At 50.2% G+C, this 22,160-nt stretch overlaps 1 protein-coding gene across 50 annotated transcripts in view; it reads right to left on the reverse strand.

The window, feature by feature from the left end:
- PPP6R2 (protein phosphatase 6 regulatory subunit 2) overlaps positions 1–21,604 on the reverse strand; it is a 98,037-nt gene extending 76,433 nt beyond the window's left edge. For all 50 annotated transcript variants that reach the window (XM_077949200.1, XM_077949198.1, XM_077949192.1 and 47 more), the window contains exon 1: positions 21,381–21,604. The gene's annotated coding sequence lies outside the window, so the exon portion shown is untranslated. The remainder of the gene's footprint in view (positions 1–21,380) is intronic.
- Positions 21,605–22,160: the final 556 nt, after the last annotated feature.

Genomic DNA, 22,160 nt, shown 5'->3' on the forward strand with positions numbered 1-22,160 from the left:
CAGAGCAAGCGGAACCTTGTCTCTAAAAAAAATAAAGAAAGAAAGAATTGATAAGGACATTTAAATAGTTCTTATAAACGTTATCTCACGCCGGGCATGGTGGCTCACGCCTGTAATCAATCCCAGCACTTTGGGAGGCCGAGGCAGGCGGACTGCCTGAGATCGGGAGTTCAAGACCAGCCTGTCCAACATGGAGAAACCCCGTCTCTACTAAAAATATAAAATTAGTTGGGTGTGGTGGCGCATGCCTGTAATCCCAGCTACTGGGGAGGCTGAGGCAGGAGAATCACTTGAACCCGGGAGGCGGAGGTTGCAGGGAGCCGAGATTGCGCCATTACAATCCAGCCTGGGCAACAAAACTCCATCTCAAAAAAAAAAAAAAAATGTATCTCATATGTTCAAAAACCTAAAGGAAAGATTAAGTAGAGACATGGAAGATATACAAAGACCTAAAGAGAATCACAGAAGATGTTTTTTCTTTTTATGCACCACCTTCTAATACCATCACACATAAAAACATTCTTAATCCAAAAGAAGGTAGAAAAAGACAAACAGCGAACAAAGAATACACTGTACTTCTCCTGTAAGCCTCTACACGACGACAACTACATAGGACCTCCACACAATATAACTTTGGTACTCCTTCCTCATCCCCACTCGACTCTGTAACCAAAACCCACCATCTAAATAGGCTGAGTGTCTCTCCCAGCTAACACCCTGGCACATACAGTCCCTCTGACTGGAATGCCCTCTTCCCACTTTCTCTATTTGACAAACTTGTGCCTGATCTTCCTATCTGAAGTTCATCTACATCTACCTTTGTCAACTTTCTGAGTCCCTCCTCAGTGCTCTCACAAGACTACTTATACCTTCTAGAGAATTAAAATAACTCAGTTTTAAATATTTTTAATTATGAAATTTTTAAATACATTGAAGTCTAGAGAAGGGCATAATATCCATGTGATGAGACTTAACAAACACTAACATTTGTTTGTATGTGCCTCTTTCTTAATGTTTCTAGGACATTGAGATACGCAGCAACTCAAGCAATCCCCTTCTTCAGAGACAATCACTAACTTGCAGTATCCATAATTTCATTATTTTACGACTTATATTCCCAAAAAAGGCACATTGCTTTAAATACATATTTCAAGTACGATACTTCTCTCATATATCAAGTTCCCATTTATACAGGGTCCTTTTCCAGGTCATCCATTCCACTGGCCTCACAATAAGTTTGAAAATCTGGGCCAGGCACAGTGACTCATGCCTCCAATCCCAGCACTTTGGGAGGCCGAGGTGGGCAGATCACCTGAGGTCAGGAGTTTGAAATCAGCCTGGTTAACATGGTGCAACCCTGTCTCTACTAAAAATACAAAAAAATTAGCCAGAAGTGGTGACACATGCCTGTAATCCCAGCTACTCAGGAGGCTTAGGCAGGAGAATCACCTGAACCCGGGAGGCAAAGGTTGCAAAGGTTGCAGCGGACCAAGATTACGCCACTGCACTCCAGCCTGGGCAACAAGAGCAAAAACTCCGTCTCAAAAAAAAAAACACAAAAAAAGTTTGAAAATCTGTTATGGCAACTTCCTTCTTATTCTTTTTCACACTTGTCTTGGTTATTCTTCACCCTTAAAAATTTTCTAGTAAAGTAAGTAAATGGAACCAAACCGATGAGGAAACAGCAGAGACTGGATCGTGAGACAAGTTCCTGTGGAGCCGAATGGTCGGGTTCCTTCCCCGAGTCTGGCTCCCGTGGAGCACGCTGAATGGTCAGATGAGCCCAGCTCTAGCAGGGCTCCAGGTCCTTCTGCAAGAACAGAAGCAGGAGAGAGATCGACAGGCTCATGAGCAGCAGCTGTGGACAGTGGAGCTAGCTTCTCCATTCTGCAGGTTGCCAGCTCCTGACTCTACCATATGCCCTCAAGAAGAAGAGCCAAGAAACACAGTGAAAAGGTGGAGAATCTTCCTCAGGAAAAAGCTTTGCATGAGCACTGGAAGCACTCAGGCCTAGGCTAATTCCAGACACCAGGAATATGAAAGGGAAAAAAGGAAGCTTGCTCTACTCAGAGATGAACATACTAAAGCATTATACCTCTGAAGTAAAGGCTTTTCTTAACTGAGGCAATGGAGAGGTGCCCAGTCACCCGACTGCTGATTCTCCTGCCACATCCTAAACCACAGATTGCAACGTAAAGGCCTGCAGAACAAGGCAAGACACTAAGCGTAAGGAAGGAGGCTGGCTGAAAAGACAGCAGCGAGTGAAGGCTGCAGCACCAGCGGGCATGTGCCCGCTGAAGGGAGCAGAGACAGGCCCACCCCAGCAATCACAGCTGTGCAAGGACACAGGGCACCAGCACACGTCTGCTTCTACAAGAAATGACAAAAATTCTAATTTTTTTGTAAATCCCAAATCTTCACGTTTATAATTAATTTAACTTTTTAACACTATGTGGGCCAATACTATGCAGGACAAGCCAAATACATCCTCAGGCCACCAGTGGCTGAGGAGCCAGTCTGCAATGACTGCTCTGCCAGAGAGCCAGCCGCCTTCTCGCCCTCCACTGACCCGGTGTCTTCCTATGCTTAGGTGGCCAGAACACAACACCTTAAACAGCAGACAATTATTTCTCACAGTTCTGGGGCCTAGAAGTCCAAGGTCAAGGTGCTGGCCAGTGAGGTTTCTGAGAAAGCCCGTCTTCCCCGCTTGCAGACCACTGCCTTCTCACCGTGTCCTCACAGCAGGGAGGGTGAGAGCACGCTCTCGGGTGTATCTCTGTATGAGGGTGCCAGTCCCATCTTGAGAGCCCCACCTGGTGACCTCACGGAACCTAATCATCTCCTAAAGGCCTCCCTCCAAATACCACTAAATGGAAGTTAGGAATGTGGGGTGGACACGACACAATTCAGTCCATAGCACCCTGTCTGCCTTTGAGCCCTTCCAGTAACTGAGCACGGGATGAGGCCTCCACGTAAAGCATGTGCTCTGCAACAGGAACACAGTGAGGACCCAGCGACGGGCCGAGAACAGCCTGCTTATGTCGCTGCACATTCCAAGAGTCTTCAAGCTCCCAAGGTAGCAATTCTCCTCCCAGCAGTGGAGGCCCAGCTGGTCTCCCACCAAAGTCTCAGAAAGGTGACTTTAACACACAGCCCCACCAGACGGCTGTCAGGCCCACACCAGGCTCTCAGTGTCTCCTGGCATTCAGAAGAGTATCCTCCTGGCTGTTACAGAGGATGAAGGCTGAAGAGAAAACTGAAAACCTCCATCTGCTCACCACTAGCAACCATGGCAGCTCTCCCAGTTAAGGACAGAGATGGCCAGCATTCTGAGGATGCACCTTCCTCATCACCAGTGCTAAGGGCCCCGGCCCCCACTCCTCCCCTTCCTGGAGCCCAACGCAGACCCCCCCACAAGCAGCCAGAGAACCTCTTGAGACAGGCAGCCCTGGCCACATCAGGACACTCCCCGACCACAAAGGTCCGGGCATAACGTCCAGTTTCCATCACTGAGCAGCTCTGGAACCTTGGGCAAGTGCCTGCTGCATGTACACTGCAGGTAAAAGTGTGACTCCAAGACAGCACTCATGTCTGCCACCACTGCCCTAGGACAGTGGCTAATACCAGATGCCTCCAAGGGGCCTAGAGAGAAAAACAATCAACTGTAGGAAACCATAGCAAGACCCTAGTCTGCGCCTATCCGCATCACAACAGACAGACAGACTGCCTGTGTTATATTTATTGTCAATAATATACTCCTGGGAAAACACGAACCAGAACAAACAGTCACTGGGTCAAGGGCAGATGGGCAGGGCATACTCTGGGCTGAGACTCTTGAAGGAAAAATAGCTGAAGACAAGCTAGATAAAAAGCATTGTCAAACAAGCAGAAAACAGCAGCAAAAAGCAGCAGGGAGGAAACTGGGGCAGTGAACAAAGCTCAAGTCCAAGCAAGACGCAGAGAAGAACCAAGAGCCTAGAAACTGCCTTTAGGATTCCAGCAGCCACAGGAAGAGAGCGGCAGTAGCTGGCTTCATCCGCACACCTAAAGCTCAAAGCCTAATGCAGCAGATAGTTTCCCACCAACCTCAGTTCACAAGCAAAAAGCAGAGGTCTCAGTAGTTACACGACTGGCCCAACGTCATGGGCTAGTAAGTATCCGTTCTAGAACTTGAACCCAGGTTTGGATGACAGCAAAGTCCCTGTTCTCAGTCTCCATGTGATAACCAGATTCTGGCTGAGTCAATGAAGAAAAAAAGGAGTTATCAAAGGAAATCCAAAAGGAATGACCAAGATTGAGGGTGATGACAGGAAGGCACCACCCACGACCGAACTAGTCCAAGAAGGACATCACAGCCAAGAGCTAAGAAAGGGTCAGAGCAGAGTTCCATAGGCTTAGAGATGGTGGGATCACGAGGAGAGAGAAGTCTTTGAAGTAGAGCAGTCAACGGGATGAGTGACAGTCAAATTCCTGAAGCGCTCCTAAAGGTTTGACTGTCCATAGTAGCCGAGAGAGAGGACACTGGGCATCAGTCAGTTCATTCAGCAACAAATGTAGCTAATAGTGGGACAAACCTAGTCACGCCCCAAGGAAGCTGACGTCTATCAGAGAAAACAGACACTGATAGACTCCACACAGTGCTGGACCTGAGAAAGACTGGCGTGAGCAGCAGCAGTGGGCAGCAGCACAGGCCAGCTCCCTGGCTCACGCCCAACAGGTGCCAGGCGGGTTCTAACGATGCAGCTGACTGCCAGCTTCTCTGCAGCTCCTTGGTGAACAGGGGTTAAAACAGGGCAGGCATGGTGGCTCACACCTATAGTCCCTGTGCTTTGGGAGGCCCAGGCAGGAGGACTGCTTGAAGCCAGGAGTTCAAGACCAGCCTGGACAACACAGAGACACCCCATCTCTAAAAACCTTTTTTTAAATTAGTCAGGTGCGGTAGCGTGTACCTGGAGTCCTAGCTATTCAGGAAACTAAGGCAGGAGGGTCTCTTGTGCCTGAGAGTTCAAGATTGCAGTGAGCTATGATCATGTGTTCCTACCACTGGAACTTCAACCTGGGCGGCAGAGGAGACCCTGTCTCTCCTTAAAAAAAAAAAAAAAAAAAAAAAAAAAAAGGGCCAGGCATGGTGGCTCACACCTATAATCCCAGCACTTTAGGAGGCCAAGGCAGGCAGATCATGAGGTCAAGAGATCAAGACCATCCTGGCCAACATAGTGAAACCACATCTCTCTAAAAACACAAAAACCAGCCGGGTGTGGTGGCACGCACCTGTAGTCCCAGCTACTTGGGAGGCTGAGGCAGAATTGCTTGAACCTGGGAGGTGGAGGTAGAAGTGAGCCGAGATTGTGCCATTGCACTCCAGCCTCCATGACAGAGCAAGATTCTATCTCAAAAAAAAAAAAAAACAGTGCTGAAAGGAAAAAAAGCTGTTAACCTATAATTCTGTATCAAGCAAAAATATCCTTTGAAACCAGAAATATAAATAAAAACATTTTAAGACAAACAAAAGCTGAGGGAATTTGTCCTCATCATTCCCACATTACAAGAAATCCTGAAGGAAGTGCTTCAAGCTGAAGGAAAATGATCCCGGAGAGAAATCTGGTCTGTAAAAGAAATGAAAAATTTCCCAACTCATTCCACAGGTCCCAGTATTACCCTGATATCAAAACCAAAGACATCAAAAGAAAAGAAAGTCACACACAAATCTTTCTCAAGAAGGCAGATGTAAAAAGCTTCAACAAAACACTAGCAAACCAAATCCAACCATATAGAAGGATTATACACCACACCATGGGGGAGTTAATTCCAAGAATGCAAGGTTGCTTTAACACCTGAAAATCAATTAATTTAACATATCACATGTGGATAAAGGACGAAAACCAAGTGACCAGAAAAACCATTTGACAAAATCTAACACTCTTTCATGACAAAAAAAAACAAAAACAAAAAAACACTCCACAGGCCAGGTGCAGTGACTCACGCCTGTCATCCCAGAACTTTGGGAGGCCGAGGAGGGCGGATCATGAGGTCAGGAGACCATCCTGGCTAACACGGTGGAACCCCGTCTCTACTAATACAAAAAATTAGCCAGGCATGGCGGCGGGCACCTGTAGTCCCAGCTAGTCGGGAGGCTGAGGCAGGCGAATGGCGTGAATCCAGGAGGCGGAGCTTGCAGTGAGCCGAGATAGCACCACTGTACTCCAGGTTGGGCAACAGAGCAAGACTCCATTCCCCCGCCCAAAAAAAAAAAGACCAGCCTGGCCAACAGGACGAAACCGTATCTCTACTAAAATACAAACATTAGCTGGGTGTGGTGGCTGGCGTCTGTAATCTCAGCTACTCAGAGGCTGAGGCAGGAAAATCGCTTGAACCCAGGAGGTGGAGGTTGCAGTGAGCGGAGACGGCGCCACTGCACTCAAGCCCGGCAAGAGAGCGAGACTCTGGCTCAAAAAAAGTGGGGAGGAGGGGTGAGCGGTGCTTTACACTACTTGGTTTCAAGATACACCATTAAGTTACAATAATCAAGACACTGTGGTGTTGGCACAGGATAGAAAAACAAACCAATGGAACACAAAAAAACAGAAATAAGCCTATAGACACGTTTAATTAATTTGTAACAACAGTTCCAATGGAATTAAACAGAGAAGAGAGTCCTTTCAACAAATGATGGTAGAACAATTGCTTATCCATACGGAGAAAAATGTATCCCAACCCCACCTCACATCACACACAAAAATGAAAGCAAGATGGATCACACAGAAAAGAGACCAGCAGTTGCTCAGAGAAAGAGGGAAAGGAAACAGTGGAAGGAAAGACTCCTAATGGCCCATGAGGAAATTTGGGGGACAGTGAATACATTTACTATCCTGACTATAGTGATGATTTCACAAATGTATACATATGCCAAAACTTATCAAATTTTATACTTTAAGCATGTATAGTGTATCATCTGTTAATTTTATCTCAATAAAACTGTTAAAAAGAAAAAGATGGATGACAGACCTAAATACAAAAGCTACCGCTGTAAAGCTACAAAAAAACACAGGGCAGCATCTACACAACCTGGTGCGGGCAAAATTTTCTTAAGACACAAAATAATCATAACAGAAAAAATTGGTAAAGTTTTACTTTATCCAAATTTAAAATGCTCTGTTCATCAAAAGATACCATTAAGAAATAAGAAAAAATGGGCCGGGCGCGGTGGCTCACGCCTGTAATCCCAGCACTTTGGGAGGCCGAGACGGGCGGATCACAAAGTCAGGAGATGGAGACCATCCTGGCTAACACGGTGAAACCCCGTCTCTACTAAAAATACAAAAAACGGCCGGGCGCGGTGGCTCAAGCCTGTAATCCCAGCACTTTGGGAGGCCGAGACGGGCGAATCACGAGGTCAGGAGATCGAGACCATCCTGGCTAACACGGTGAAACCCCGTCTCTACTAAAAAATACAAAAAAAAACTAGCCGGGCGAGGTGGCAGGCGCCTGTAGTCCCAGCTACTCGGGAGGCTGAGGCAGGAGAATGGCGTAAACCCGGGAGGCGGAGCTTGCAGTGAGCTGAGATCCGGCCACTGCACTCCAGCCTGGACGACAGAGCCAGACTCCGTCTTGGGGAAAAAAAAAAAATACAAAAAACAAGCGGGCAAAGTGGCGGGCGCCTGTAGTCCCAGCTACTCGGGAGGCTGAGGCAGGAGAATGGCGTGAACCAGGGAGGTGGAGCTTGCAGTGAGCCGAGATCGCGCCACTGCACTCTAGCCTGGGCGACAGAGCCAGACTCTGTCTCAAAAAAAAAAAAAAAGAAAAAAGAAAACAAAATAAATAGAAGCTGGGTACAGTGGTTCACACCTGTAATCTGAGCGACTCAGGAGGCTAAAGGTGGAGGATCACTTGAGGTCAGGAGTTAAAGACCCCCCCATCTCTACCAATAATTTTTTTATTTTTTATTTTATTTATTTTTTTTGAGACAGAGTCTCGCTCTGTCGCCCAGGCTGGAGTGCAGTGGCGCGACCTCGGCTCACTGCAAGCTCCGCCTCCCGGGTTCACGCCATTCTCCTGCCTCAGCCTCCCGAGTAGCTGGGACTATAGGCGCCCGCCACCGCGCCCGGCTAATTTTTTGTATTTTTAGTAGAGACGGGGTTTCACCGTGGTCTCGATCTCCTGACCTTGTAATCCGCCTGCCTCGGCCTCCCAAAGTGCTGGGATTACAGGCGTGAGCCACCGCGCCTGGCAATTTTTTTTTTTTTTTTTTAATTATCCAGGTGTGGTGGCTTGTGCCTATGGTCCTAGCTACTTGGAAGGCTGAGGTGGGAGGACTGCTTCTGGAGGTCAAAGCTGCAGTGAGCCATGATCACGCCACTGCAATCCAGTCTAGACAACAAAGTGCGACCCTGTCTCAAAAAATTAAAATTTAAAAAATTAGCCAGGGGCCAGATACGGTGGCTCACATCTGTAATCTCAGCACTTTGGGAGGCCAAGGAGGACAAATCACAAGGTCAGGAGTTGAAGACCACCCTGGCCAACATAGTGAAACCCCGTCTCTACTAAAAATACAAAAAAATTAGCGGGGCGTGGTGCCGGGAGCCTGTAATCCCAGCTACTTGGGAGGCTGAGGCAGGAGAATTGCTTGAACCTGGGAGGCGGAGGTCACAGTGGAGATCGTGCCACTGCACTCCAGCCTGGGTGACACTGCGAGACTCTGTCTCAAAAAAAAAAAAAAAAAAAATTAGCCAGGGAGGCCGAGGTGGGAAGACTGCTCGATCCTCGGAGTTTGAGGCTGCAGTGAGCTATGATGACATTACTGTACTATTGCACTCCAGCCTGGGTGACAGAGTGACACCTCATAGAGAGAGAGAGAGAGAGAGAGAGAGAGAGACACAGAAAGGGAGCAAGAGAGGGAAGGAAGGAAGGAAGGAAGGAAGGAAGGAAGGAAGGAAGGAAGGAAAGGGAGGGAGGGAGGGAGGCAGGGAGGGAGGGAGGGAGGCAGGGAGGGAGGGAGGGAAACAGAGAGAAAAAAGAAAAGAAAGGAAAAGAAGAAAGAAAGGCGGGAGGGAGGGAGGGAAAAAAAGAGATGAGAGAGAAAGAAAAAGAAAATAAATAGGCAACTCGTATTACAAAAAAAATTAACCCCGTTCCTCTTCCTCCCCTCACTATGTATGTATATACATACACACATGCACACACCACAAAGGACTTGTAACCAGAATTTATTTTTGTAAACTCCTAAAAATGAATAAAAGGACAATCCAATAAACAGTGGGTAAAAGCGTGGATATTAATACTTCACAAAAAAATACACAAATGGCCCGTAAGCACCTGAAAAGTTGTTCACCATCATAATTCATCAGACAAATGCAAATTAAAACCCCAGTAAGATACCACCACTGCCTGAACGGCTAAAATTAAAAAGACTAAGTGCTGTCATAGACAAGAAGAAAAGGAACTCTCGCACATCTGGTAGGAGTGTAAAACGGCACCAGTTTGGAAAACAGGAAGGTTTGTTTTTGTTTTGTTTGAGACGGAGTCTCCCTCTGTTGCCCGAGCTGGAGTGCAGTGGCGCAATCTTGGCTCACTGCAACCTCTGCCTCCCGGGTTAAAGCAGTTCTCCTGCCTCAGCCTCTGGAGTAGCTGGGATTACGGCGCCGGCCACCACAGCCAGCTAATTTTTGTATTTTTAGCAGAGACGGAGTTTCACCATGTTGGTCAGGCTGGTCTCGAACTCCCAACCTTGTGATCCACCCTCCTCAGCCTCCTTTAAAGTGCTGGGATTACAGGTGAGTCACCACAACCAGCCGAAAACTGGCAGTTTCTTAAAAAAGGGAAACATACATCTATATTATAACCCAGCACTTCTATTCCTATTTACTCAAAAGAAATAACATATGTCCACAGAAAAGACTTGTATTAATGTAAGAATTTTCACCAGCCTGGCTAACATGGCAAAACCTCGTCTCTACTAAAAATACCAAAAAATTAGCTGGACATGGTGGTGTGTGCCTGCAGTCTTAGCTACTTGGGGGGCTGAGGTGTGATGACTGCCTGAGCCTGGGAAGGTTAAGACTGCTGTGAACAATGATCACTCCACTGCATTCCAGAGTAGGTGAAAGAGTGACACCCTGTCTCAAAAAAAAAAAAAAAAAAAAAGAAAGACTGTACATTCTGTGCTAAAAAGAGGGACATACACTACAGGTATTAAACACCACTATGTACCCCATAAATATGTACAATTATTATGTGTTATGTGTATATTTTTTTAAAAAGAAAAAATTTTTCAAAAAGGTGTTTTTCTTTTTTTCTTTTTTTTTTTTTTTTTTTTTTGAGACGGAGTCTCGCTGTGTCTCCCAGGCTGGAGTGCAGTGGCGTGATCTCGGCTCACTGCAAGCTCCGCCTCCCGGGTTCACGCCATTCTCCCGCCTCAGCCTCCCAAGTAGCTGAGACTACAGGCACCCGCCACCACGCCCGGCTAGTTTTTTGTATTTTTTTTTAGTAGAGACGGGGTTTCACCATGTTAGCCAGGATAGTCTCGATCTCCTGACCTCGTGATCCACCCGCCTCGGCCTCCCAAAGTGCTGGGATTACAGGCTTGAGCCACCGCGCCCGGCCTCTTTTTTTCTTTTTTTTTTTTCATTTTAAAGAAGAGGGCAGGGCGCGGTGGCTGACGCCTCTACTCGCAGCACTTTGGGAGGCCAAGCAGGGCAGATCACTAGGTCAAGAGATCGAGACCATCCTGGCTAACACAGTGAAACCCCGTCTCTACTAAAAAAAAGAAAAAAATTAGCTGGGTATGGCGGCAGGCGCCTGTAATCCCAGCTACTCGGGAGGCTGAGGCAGGAGAATGGTGTGAACCTGGAAGGCGGAGCTTGCAGTGAGCCAAGATCACGTCACTGCACTCCAGCCTGGGCGACAGAGTGAGACTCCGTCTCAAAAAACGCTGCTTGCTGTATGTGGATATAACATGATTTCCAATATAGAAGGAGTATCTCTAATCCAAAAATCGTGAAACTGAAATCCTGGACCAGGCACAGTGGCTCACGCCTGTAATCCCAGTACTTTGGGAGGCTGAGGTGGAAGGATCGCTTGAGTCCAGGAGTTCAAGATCAGTCTGGGCAACAGAGCAAGGCCCTGTCTCTGCAAAAAATAAAAAATTAGCCAGGCATGGTGGCAGGCACCTGTAGTCTCAGCTACTCAGGAGCCTGGCAGGTCAAGGCTGTGGTGACCCGTGATTGTGCCACTGCACTCAGCCTAGGTGACATGGAATGAGACCATCTCAAAAAAAAACAAAACAAAACAAAGAAAAAAAACAAAGGCTGATCCAGGTGCAGTGGCTTTTACAACTAATTGATCAAAACCAGTTACAGATTTGTATGGTATGTGTATGTGTATGTGTATGAGAGAGAGTCTCACTGTCATCCAGGCTGGAGTGCAGTGGCATGATATCGACTGACTGCAACCCCTGCCTCCCAGGCTCAAGCGATTCTCCTACCTCAGCCTCCCGAGTAGCTGGGATCACAGGTGCCTGCCACCATGCCCAGCTAATTTTTGTATTATTAGTACAGACGGGGTTTAACCATGTTGGCCAGCCTGGTCTCAAATTCCTGACCTCAGGTGATCCACCCACCTCAGCCTCTCAAAGTGCTGGGATTACAGGCGTGAGGCACCGTGCCTGGCTACAGATGTTTTTGTTACTTCTCCACTCCCAGACTCCCAGTATTTCACTTGACTAGGCAAAACAAAAACACAAACAAAAACAAAACAAAAAAAACACTCCAACCCAAAACTTGTTGGGCATCTACATGGTGCTCAAAGGACACGCTCACTGGAGCATTTCAGATTCCGTATTTGGGATGTTCCACTGGTAAATCTGAGAAAATCTGAAATCAGAAACTCCTCTAGTCCCAAGTATTTTATTTTATTTATTATTTATTTATTTTGAGATAAAGTCTCACTCCGTAGCCCAGGCTGGAGTGCAGTGGCGTGATCTTGGCTCACTACAATCTCTGCCTTCTGGGTTCAAGCGATTCCCCTGCCTCAGCCTCCTGAGTAGCCGGAATTACAGCCATGTGCCACCATGCCCCACTAATTTCTGTACTTTCAGTAGAGACAAGGTTTCACCATGTTGGCCACGGTGGTCTCAAACTCCTGACCTCAGGTGATCTGCCCACCTTAGCCTCCCAAAGTGCTGAGATTACAGGCGTGAGCCACCACGCCCAGCCTCCCAGTCAGCTTTTCTAAATAAAATTGTGTTGGAACATAAACAGGAACACACACACAAATGCCTGATACATAATCAGTTATCGTTATGATTCCAAAATTTATTCGCTTTTCTTTATTCTTCCTCTATTCTTCTAGGGAATCTATTAAAATTTTTTTTTTGTTTTTTTTTTTTGTTTTTTTTGAGACGGAGTCTCGCTCTGTCGCCCAGGCTGGAGTGCAGTGGCCGGATCTCAGCTCACTGCAAGCTCTGCCTCCCAGGTTTACGCCATTCTCCTGCCTCAGCCTCCCGAGTAGCTGGGACTACAGGCGCCCGCCACCTCGCCCGGCTAGTTTTTTGTATTTTTTTTTTTTTTTTTTGAGACGGAGTCTCGCTGTGTCTCCCAGGTTGGAGTGCAGTGGCGTGATCTCGGCTCACTGCAAGCTCCGCCTCCCGGGTTCACGCCATTCTCCCGCCTCAGCCTCCCAAGTAGCTGAGACTACAGGCACCCGCCACCACGCCCGGCTAGTTTTTTGTATTTTTAGTAGAGACGGGGTTTCACCATGTTAGCCAGGATAGTCTCGATCTCCTGACCTCGTGATCCACCCGCCTCGGCCTCCCAAAGTGCTGGGATTACAGGCTTGAGCCACCGCGCCCGGCCTTTTGTATTTTTTTAGTAGAGACGGGGTTTCACCGGATTAGCCAGGATGGACTCGATCTCCTGTCCTCGTGATCCGCCCGTCTCGGCCTCCCAAAGTGCTGGGATTACAGGCTTCAGCCACCGCGCCCGGCGGAATCTATTAAAATTTTTAAAAAATATTTTAAGTTAGCCTTTTCCTTAACAAAAAAAAAAGGGGGGGGAGAGGCTTTTGAATCAAACTACCTGGGGTACAAATCTTGCCTCTATCACATACTTGCTGTTTATCTCCGTTTCCTCATCTATGAAACAAAACAATACAGGTGTACTTTGTCTAACGTGCTTCCCTTCATTGTGCTTCACAGGTTTTTTACAAATTAAAGGTCAGTAGCAACCTTGTGTCGAGCAAGTCTACAGGCACCATTCTGCCAACAGCATGTGCTTACTTCGTGTCTCTGTGTTGCATTCTGGTAATTCTCACAATATTTGAAAATTTTTCGTTATTATTTTATCTGTTACGGAGACCTGTGATCAGTGATGTTTGATGTTACTATTGTAATTGTTTTGGGGAACTACAAACCGTGCCCATATAGGACGGCAAACTTAATAAATGTTGCGTTTTTTTTTTTTTCTTTGAGACGGAGTCTTGCTCTGTCGCATAGGCTGTAGTGGCGTGATCTTGGCTCACTGCAAGTTCCGCCTCCGGGGTTCACGCCATTCTCCCGTCTCAGCCTCCCGAGTAGCTGGACTACAGGTGCCCGCCACCATGCCTGGTTAATTTTTTTTTGTATTTTTAGTAGAGACGGGGTTTCACCGTGTTAGCCAGGATGGTCTCGATCTCCTGACCTCAGGATCTGCCTGCCTCGGCCTCCCAAAGTGCTGGGATTACAAGCGTGAGCCCCCGCGTCCAGCCAATGCCACGTATGCTCTGACCGGCCATTTCCCTGAGTCTCTCCCTTTCCTCAAGGTTCCCTACTCCCTGAGACACAACAGTAATAAAATTAGGTCAATTAATCCTGTACGAAAGGAAGAGTCACATGTCTCTCATTTCAATTAAAAGCTAGAAACGCTTAAGCTTAGCGAGGAAGGCATGTCAAAAGCCGACAGGCCAAAAGCTAGCCCTCCTACACCAGTTTGCCATGTTGTGAAGCCCAAAGAAAGGTTCTTGAAGGAAATTAAAACTGCTACTCCAGTGAACACACAAATAATAATAAAGCAAAACAGCTTTACTGCTGATATGGAGAAGGTTGCTTTCTGTTTGGAGACACGGTCTTACTCTGTTGCCCAGGCTGGAATGCAGTGGCACAATCATAGCTCACTGCAGCTCTGATGTCCCAGACTCAAGCCATCCTCCTGCCTCAGCCTCCCCAGTAGCTGGTGTAGCACCACTACACTCAGCTAAACATTTGATATTTTGTAGAGATGAGGTTTCACTATATTACCCAGGATGGTCTCAAACTCCCGAGCTCAAGCAATCCTCCCCACTCAGCCTCCCAAAGTGCTGGGACTAGAGGTGTGAGCAACCGTGCCTAGCCTGCAGAAAGTTTTTTTTTTTTTTTTTGTGGGACAGAGTCTCGCTCTGTCACCAGGCTGGAGTGCAGTGGCACGATCTCGGCTCACTGCAACTTCTGCCTCCTCCGTTCAAGCAATTCTCGTGCTTCGGCTTCCCAAAGTAGCTGGGACTACAGGCACGTGCCACCATACCCAGCTAATTTTTGTATTTTTAGTAGAGAAGGTGTTTCACCACGTTGGCCAGGATGGTCTCCTCCTGACCTCGTGATCCACCTGCCTCAGCCTCACATGGTGCTGGGATTACAGGTGTCAGACACCACACCCAGGGCCTGCAGAAAGTTTTAATGGTTTAGAGAGAAGACCAAACCAGGCTTCAATAGCCTACAGCAAGGCCCTCACTCTCTTCAATTCTACAAAGGATGACAGAGATGACAAAGCTGCGGAAGAAAAGCTGGAAGCTAGCAGAGATTGGTTCATGAGGCTTAAGAAGCCACTCTATTAGCATAATAAAATGCAAGGTGAAACAGCAAACGGTGGCTGGGCGTGGTGGCTCCCAGGTTGTATTTTTAGTAAAGATGGGGTTTCACCGTGTTAGCCAGGATGGTCTCAATCTCCTGACCTCATGATCCGCCCCTCTCGGCTTGCCAAAGCACTGGGATTACATTACTTTGTAATCTCAGTAATCTCAGCTGAGAATCTCAGCTGTAATCTCAGCTACTAGGGAGGCTGAGGCAGGAGAATCGCTTGAACCTGGGAGGCGGAGGTTGCGGTCAGCCGAGATCACACCACTGCACTCCAGCCTGGGCAACAAGAGCAAAACTCCATCTCAAAACAAACAAACAAACAAAGAAACAAAAAAACCCACTGTTAAGACCTACTGCTCAGAAAAAGATTCCCTTCAAAATATTACTGCTGACAATGCACCTAGTCACCCAAGAGCTCTGATAAAGATGTACAAGGAGATTAATGTTGTCATACCTGCTAACATACTCCATACTGCAGCCCGTGGATCAAGGAGTAATTCTGACTCTTAAGTCTTATAATTTAAGAAATACATTTCAGGCCGGGCGCGGTGGCTCAAGCCCGTAATCCCAGCACTTTGGGAGGCCGAGACGGGCGGATCACGAGGTCAGGAGATCGAGACCATCCTGGCTAACATGGTGAAACCCCATCTCTACTAAAAAAATACAAAAAACTAGCCAGGCGAGGTGGCGTGCGCCTGTAGTCCCAGCTAGTCGGGAGGCTGAGGCAGGAGAATGGCGTAAACCCGGGAGGCAGAGCTTGCAGTGAGCTGAGATCCGGCCACTGCACTCCAGCCTGGGCGGCAGAGCGAGACTCTGTCTCAAAAAAAAAAAAAAAAGAAAAATACATTTCAGGTCGGGTACAGTGGTTCACGCCTGTAATCCCAGCAACTTTGGGAGGCCAAGGCAGGTGGATCACCTGAAGTCAGGAGTTTGAGACCAGACTGGCCAACATGGTGAAACCCCGTCTCTATTGAAAATGCAAAAATTAGCCGGGCATGGTGGTGGGCACCTGTAATCCCAGCTACTCAGGAGGCTGAGGCAGGAGAATCGCTTGAACCTGGGAGGCAGAGGTTGCAGTGAGCCAAGATCACACCAGTGCACTCCAGCCCAGGAAACAAGAGGAAAACTCTGTCTCAAAAAAAAAAAAAAAATAGTAACAGAACTAGAAGTAGAGCCTGAAGATGTGACTGAATTGCTGCAATCTCAGGATAAAAGACATGAGGAGTTGCTTCTAATGAATGAGCAAAGAAAACGGTTTCTTTTTTTTTTTTTTTGAGATGGAGTCACCCAGTGGCACGATCTTGGCTCACTGCAACCTCCACCTCCTGGGTTCAAGCAATTCTCCTGCCTCAGCCTCCCGAATAGCTGGGATTACAGATATGCACCACCACGCCCGGCTAATTTTTGTGTTTTTAGTAGAGATGGAGTTTCACCACGTTGTTCAGGCTGGTCTCCAACTCCTGACCTCAGGTGATCCACCCACCTTGGCCTCCCAAAGTGCTTACAGGGGTGGGCCACTGCGCCCAGCTGCTTTTTTTCTTTCTTTCTTTCTTTCTTGAGATGTAGTTTCGCTCGTGTTGCCCAGGCTGGAATGCAACAGCGTGATCTCGGCTCACTGCAACCTACACCTCCCAGGTTCAAGCAATTCTCCTGCCTTAGCCTCCCGAATAGCTGAGATTACAGGCACCTGCCACCACGCCTGGCTAATTTTTTGTATTTTTAGTGAAGACGGGATTTCAACATGTTGGCCAGGCTGGTCTCGAACTTCTGACCTCAGGTGATCCACCTGCCTCAGCCTCCCAAAGTGCTGGGATTACAGACGTGAGCCACTATGCCTGGCCACATTCTGCTTTTGTGGGTGTGCTTTTATTTATTTTTGGCATAGATGGGGCCTCATTATGTTGCTCAGGCTGGCCTAGAATTCCTGGCCTCAAGTGTTCCTCCCACCTCAGCCTCCCGAAGTGCTGGGATTACAGGCACCAGTCACCACGCCCAGTCTGTGTTTCATTGTTTTTTTTTTTTGAGACAGGGTCTCACACTGTCGCCCAGGCTGGAGTGCAGTGGAGTGATCACAGCTCACTGCAGCCTTGACCTCCCCAGGCTCAGGTGATCCTCCCACCTCGGTGTCCGAGTAGCTGGGACTATAGGTGCACACCACCAGGCCCAGCTTTTTTTTTTTTTTTTTTTTTTTTTGAGAGGAAGTCTCACTCTTGTCGCCCAGGCTGGAGTGCAATGGCGCAATCTTGGCTCACTGCAATCTCCACCTCCCGGGTTCAAGCGATTCTCCTGCCTCAACCTCCTGAGTAGCTGGGATTACAGGCGCCCGCCACCTACTGTATTTTCAGTAAAGACGGAGTTTCACTATGTTGGCCAGGCTGGTCTAGAACTCCTGACCTCAGGTGATCCACCTGCCTCGGCCTCCCAAAGTGCTGGGATTACAGGCGTGAGCCACCATACGAGGCCCTGTTTTTTGTTTTTGTAGAGATAGGATTTTGTCATGTTGCCCAGACTGCTCTGGCCTTAAGTGATGCTCCCACTTCAGCCTCCCAAAGTGCTGGGATTACAGACGTGGACCACTGCACCCAGCCCATGTGCTTTTTAACAAATACCCATTCCCAAGGCTTTAAACCTTATCTCCATGATGACGTTGTACACCTACAGCTTGACCTCTCCTCTGGGTTCCAGATCCCTTTCTCCCTAGTGACCCTTGGACTTCTCAGACGTCCACTACTTTCAGCCAAGAGAAAGCCTTGCTTTCTACTTCCAAACTGTAATAACACCCCCAGCCCTGACTAATTCAGCTTCCCTATTTCAATAAACAGTGCTACTATCCACCCATTTGTTCCATCAAAAAGCCTAGAAGGGTTGACGGGGCTGGGAGGAAAAAAGAAGCCCAGAAATTACCCTGAGTCCACTCGTTCTCTCACACCTCTCTTCTCATCTATCAACAAGTCCCAACATCTCTACCTCCAAAATATCTCCCTAAATCCACCACCAAGGTCTAAACCATTACAATCACTACACCCACCTCCCAACATTTCATCTCACCCCCGCCTCCTGTTCACGTGCCAGTGTCCATATGATCATGGCACTCTCCAACTCAACCTCCAGGCCAGGTTTCTCCTACAACTCAGATTCAAGGTTCAACCCGCTACTAACAGCTGCAAGGAACGGCTTAATGAGAAGACCAACTTTCTAGCCCCGGCTCCTGCCTCTCTCTCCCCTTACCGTAAGCACATCAGTCTTATCTGGGTTCCTGGGGGATATCACACCCGAAATTTCCCACCTCAGGGCCTTTGCATGTGCTGTCCTCTCAGCCTGGGAGACTCTGTCCCCCAACTTGTCTCAAAAGCTAGCTGCCTCTCACATTCCAGAGATTAACTGAAATGAGCTAGAAAAGTCAAAGGGGTGAGATACATACACTGATTGTGTACCCACAACATTTCAAAGTAAAAAATAAAAACAACGGGAAGATAAACCAGAAAGGAAGGGACATCAAAAAGAGGTGAACAGCCGATAGTGTCAGCAATTGCCGGGGCACGGAGAAGCCAACAGCGTGGCAGAGAGGCCATGAGGAAAGGGTGGATGAAAGAACAAGACACAGGAGAAGGGTCTAGAACAAAATCAGTGACAAAGGGGGGGCTGCAGTGAGAGGCAGGGACTAAATAAATGGAAGTGACAGACTTGGGGGAGCCGGTGCTGACAGATCAGGGAATAAGCAGCAAATTGGGAGGCGTCAGTAACAAGAGAGTGGACGAAGCAGATAGGGAAGCTGCGAGTACGCAGAGTGGCAGGTGGGAGGACAGTAAGGTGCATGGGGAAGGTGACAGGTGTGAGGGAAGAGATGATGGGGATGGAAGGAATAGGACAGTGCAGGGTAAGGTGAGGTCGCAGATGACTGGTGATATCTGACGCAGTGACGGGGAACGTGGCAGGAAAGAGGAGTGGTGTTGGAAAGAGGGGGAAATGACGGAAAGGGGAGTCAGTGATTGGACAAGAGGGGTGATGACAGCGGGCACTGAAAGTTCTCCCACTGACAGGCGGGAGAGAAGCAGTGGGGAGACACTGACAGGCGGGGTCCCTAACAGCAGGGCAGGGTACTAATGGGTCCCTGATAGACAAGGGAGAAAAGAGGAAGCATGAAAGAGGGGACAGGCGCTGACAATAGGGGAGAACTCATGGGGAACATCTGACAGGCACTAACACAGGCTGACAGGCACTAACACGGGCTGACAGCAAAGAGGGGAAAGGCCACAACAGGCAGGACGGGGGACACACTTATGAGGGAAACTTACTGACAATGGGGCTCACCGACAGAGGCACCGGCACTGATGGGGGGCACTGACAGAGAAGATCAATGACAGGTGGGGGCACCGCTGACAGAAGGGGTCACAGAGCACTGGGACTGACAAGGAAGGGCACTGGCAGGGGAGGGATTATGCAGTCAGTGACTGATGGGTACAGGTGGGGGTGCAGACACTGATGGGGGGGATGTGACAGAAAGAAAATAACTGACTGGCGGGGGCACTGGCTGATGGGGGACAGGGATGCGGGACTCTGACTGGGGAACACTGATGGGTGGCAGACTGGACTGACGGTGGGGGAGCACTGACCAACAGTGGAGGCACTCACCAGTGTGGAGGCACTGACCGAAGGGAGGGGCATGACTTGCAAGGGGCACTGACGGTGGGGGGCACTGATGGGTGGGGTGGGGACTGATGGGTGAGGTGCAATGACTGGCTAGCAGGGAACACTGACTGGTGTAGGGTGGGGGAACAGAAGGAGAGCACTGACTGGGGGGGGCACTGACTGACTGGGAGGGAACCGACTGCGGGGGGAACTGACTGGGAGGGAACTGACCAGAGGGGGCCTTGACTTGCAGGGAACTGACTGGAGAGAGAACTGACTTGGGGGGCCTTGACTTCGGGGAACTGACTGGAGTGGGCATTGATTTGGGGGGCACTGACTGGAGGGGGCACTGATGGGAAGAACTGACTGAGGGGGACACTGACTGGGGGGGCACTGACTGACATGGGGGACACTGACTGAAGGGGGCACTGACTGGGGGAACCAACTGACTTGGGGGAAACTGACTTGGGGGAAACTGATTGGAGGGGGCACTGACTTGGGGGAACTTACTTGGGGGGAACTGACTGGGGGTCACTGACTGGAGGGGGCACTGACGGACTTAGGGGGACACTGACTGGGGGGCACCGACTGACTGGGGGGGACTAGAGAAGGCAGTGACTGGAGGGGCACTGACTGACTTGAGGGGCACTGACCGGGGGAACTGACTGGAGGGGGCAGTGACTGGGGGGAAATGACTGGAGGGGGCATTGACTGGGGGTCACTGACTGGAGGGGGCACTGACGGACTTAGGGGGACACTGACTGGGGGACACCGACTGACTGGGGGGAACTGACTAGAGGAGGCAGTGACTGGAGGGGCACTGACTGACTTGAGGGGCACTGACCGGGGGAACTGACTGGAGGGGGCACTGACTGGGGGGAACTGACTGGAGGGGGCAGTGACTGGGGGGAACTGACTGGAGGGGGCATTGACTGGGGGGAAATGATTGGAGGGGCACTGACTGGGGGGAACTGACTGGAGGGAGCAATGACTGGAGGGGCACTGACTGACTGGAGGGGCAGTGACTGGGGGGAAATGACTGGAGGGGCACTGACTGACGGGGGGGGAACTGACTGGAGGGAGCAATGACTGGAGGGGCACCGACTGGGGGGAACTGACTGGAGGGGGCAGTGACTGGGGGGAAATGATTGGAGGGGGCACTGACTGGGGGGAACTGACTGGAGGGGGCAGTGACTGGGGGGAAATGATTGGAGGGGGCACTGACTGGGGGGAACTGACTGGAGGGGCACTGACTGACTGGGGGGGAACTGACTGGAGGGAGCAATGACTGGAGGGGCATTGACTGACTGGGGGGGGAACTGACTGGAGGGAGCAATGACTGGAGGGGCACTGACTGACTGGAGGGGGCAGTGACTGGGGGGAAATGACTGGAGGGGGCACTGACTGGGGGGAAATGACTGGAGGGGGCAGTGACTGGGGGGAAATGACTGGAGGGGGCACTGACTGGGGGGAAATGACTGGAGGGGGCAGTGACTGGGGAAAAGTGACTGGAGGGAGCAATGACTGGAGGGGCACTGACTGACTGGGGGGGAACTGACTGGAGGGAGCAATGACTGGAGGGGCACTGACTGACTGGAGGGGGCAGTGACTGGGGGGAAATGACTGGAGAGGGCACTGACTGGGGGGAAATGACTGGAGGGGGCAGTGACTGGGGGGGAACTGACTGGAGGGAGCAATGACTGGAGGGGCACTGACTGACTGGAGGGGGCAGTGACTGGGGGGAAATGACTGACTTGGGGGGGAACTGACAGGGGGGCACCGACTGACTGGGGGAACTGACTGGAGGGGGAACTGACTGACGCGGGGGAAGTGACTTGGGAGGCAATGGCTGACTGGGGGCCGGGTCCGAGCGGCGGGCGGCCGCACTCACCTGCCCTGCGGGCCGGGCGTCGCGGCAGCTCCTCGGAGGCCCGTGTGGAGGCCCGAGCGGAGGCCAGGGCGCTGGTGGAGGCAAAGCCCGGGCGGCCTCGGGAGGGCCGCACACACATGGGCCCGGCCCGGGGCGCAGCGCCTGCGGACACCGGCGCGGCCGGCCGGCGGCTCGAGACCGACTCGGGGCCGCGGGCGGCACTCGGATCGCTCCAAAATGGCGGCGGCGGCACACGGGCGCGCGCTCAGGGGGCGGGGTCTCCGCGTGGGGCGCGCACGCTCGCGGCCGGGGGCGGGGCCGCGCGGGTGGGCGGGACCGGGACCTGGGCCAGCTCTTCGGGCCCCCTGGAGCCGGAGCACTCTGTGCAGCCCGCGTGGAAGCACTAGGCTCCCGGCCTCGGAGGGGTGTCCACTGTCTTGGAGTGGGTGGGGTAAGAGTCCGTCTTTCCTCTTTTACGTTCCCCTTTGAGGTATGGCTAAAGTTTTGTGCAAGCATAGTTAATTTTGTTGTAGCCACAAAACAATCCTCGAGAGGCCCTACGCAGTTTGAGAGCCACACACCTGGGGCAGGGGTTTCCCCGTGGCCCAGGAAAGGGCCTGTTCTCCCGGGCCTCCCTCCTGCCACAGGCCCCTCCCAGAGGCCGCGGGGCATGGACGCCCAGAGCAGCAGGAGCAGGCTCGGTCCCCGGCTCCAGGCCTGGCCCCTCCCCGTCTCGCGTCCTGCCTGGATCCGGAACGCCTGAGCCGCCTCCAGACACTGTTTTCTCCAGGTGCCCTACGA

The sequence above is a fragment of the Macaca mulatta genome, chromosome 10 (assembly GCF_049350105.2).
Source record: "Macaca mulatta isolate MMU2019108-1 chromosome 10, T2T-MMU8v2.0, whole genome shotgun sequence".
Lineage (NCBI taxonomy): Eukaryota > Metazoa > Chordata > Mammalia > Primates > Cercopithecidae > Macaca > Macaca mulatta.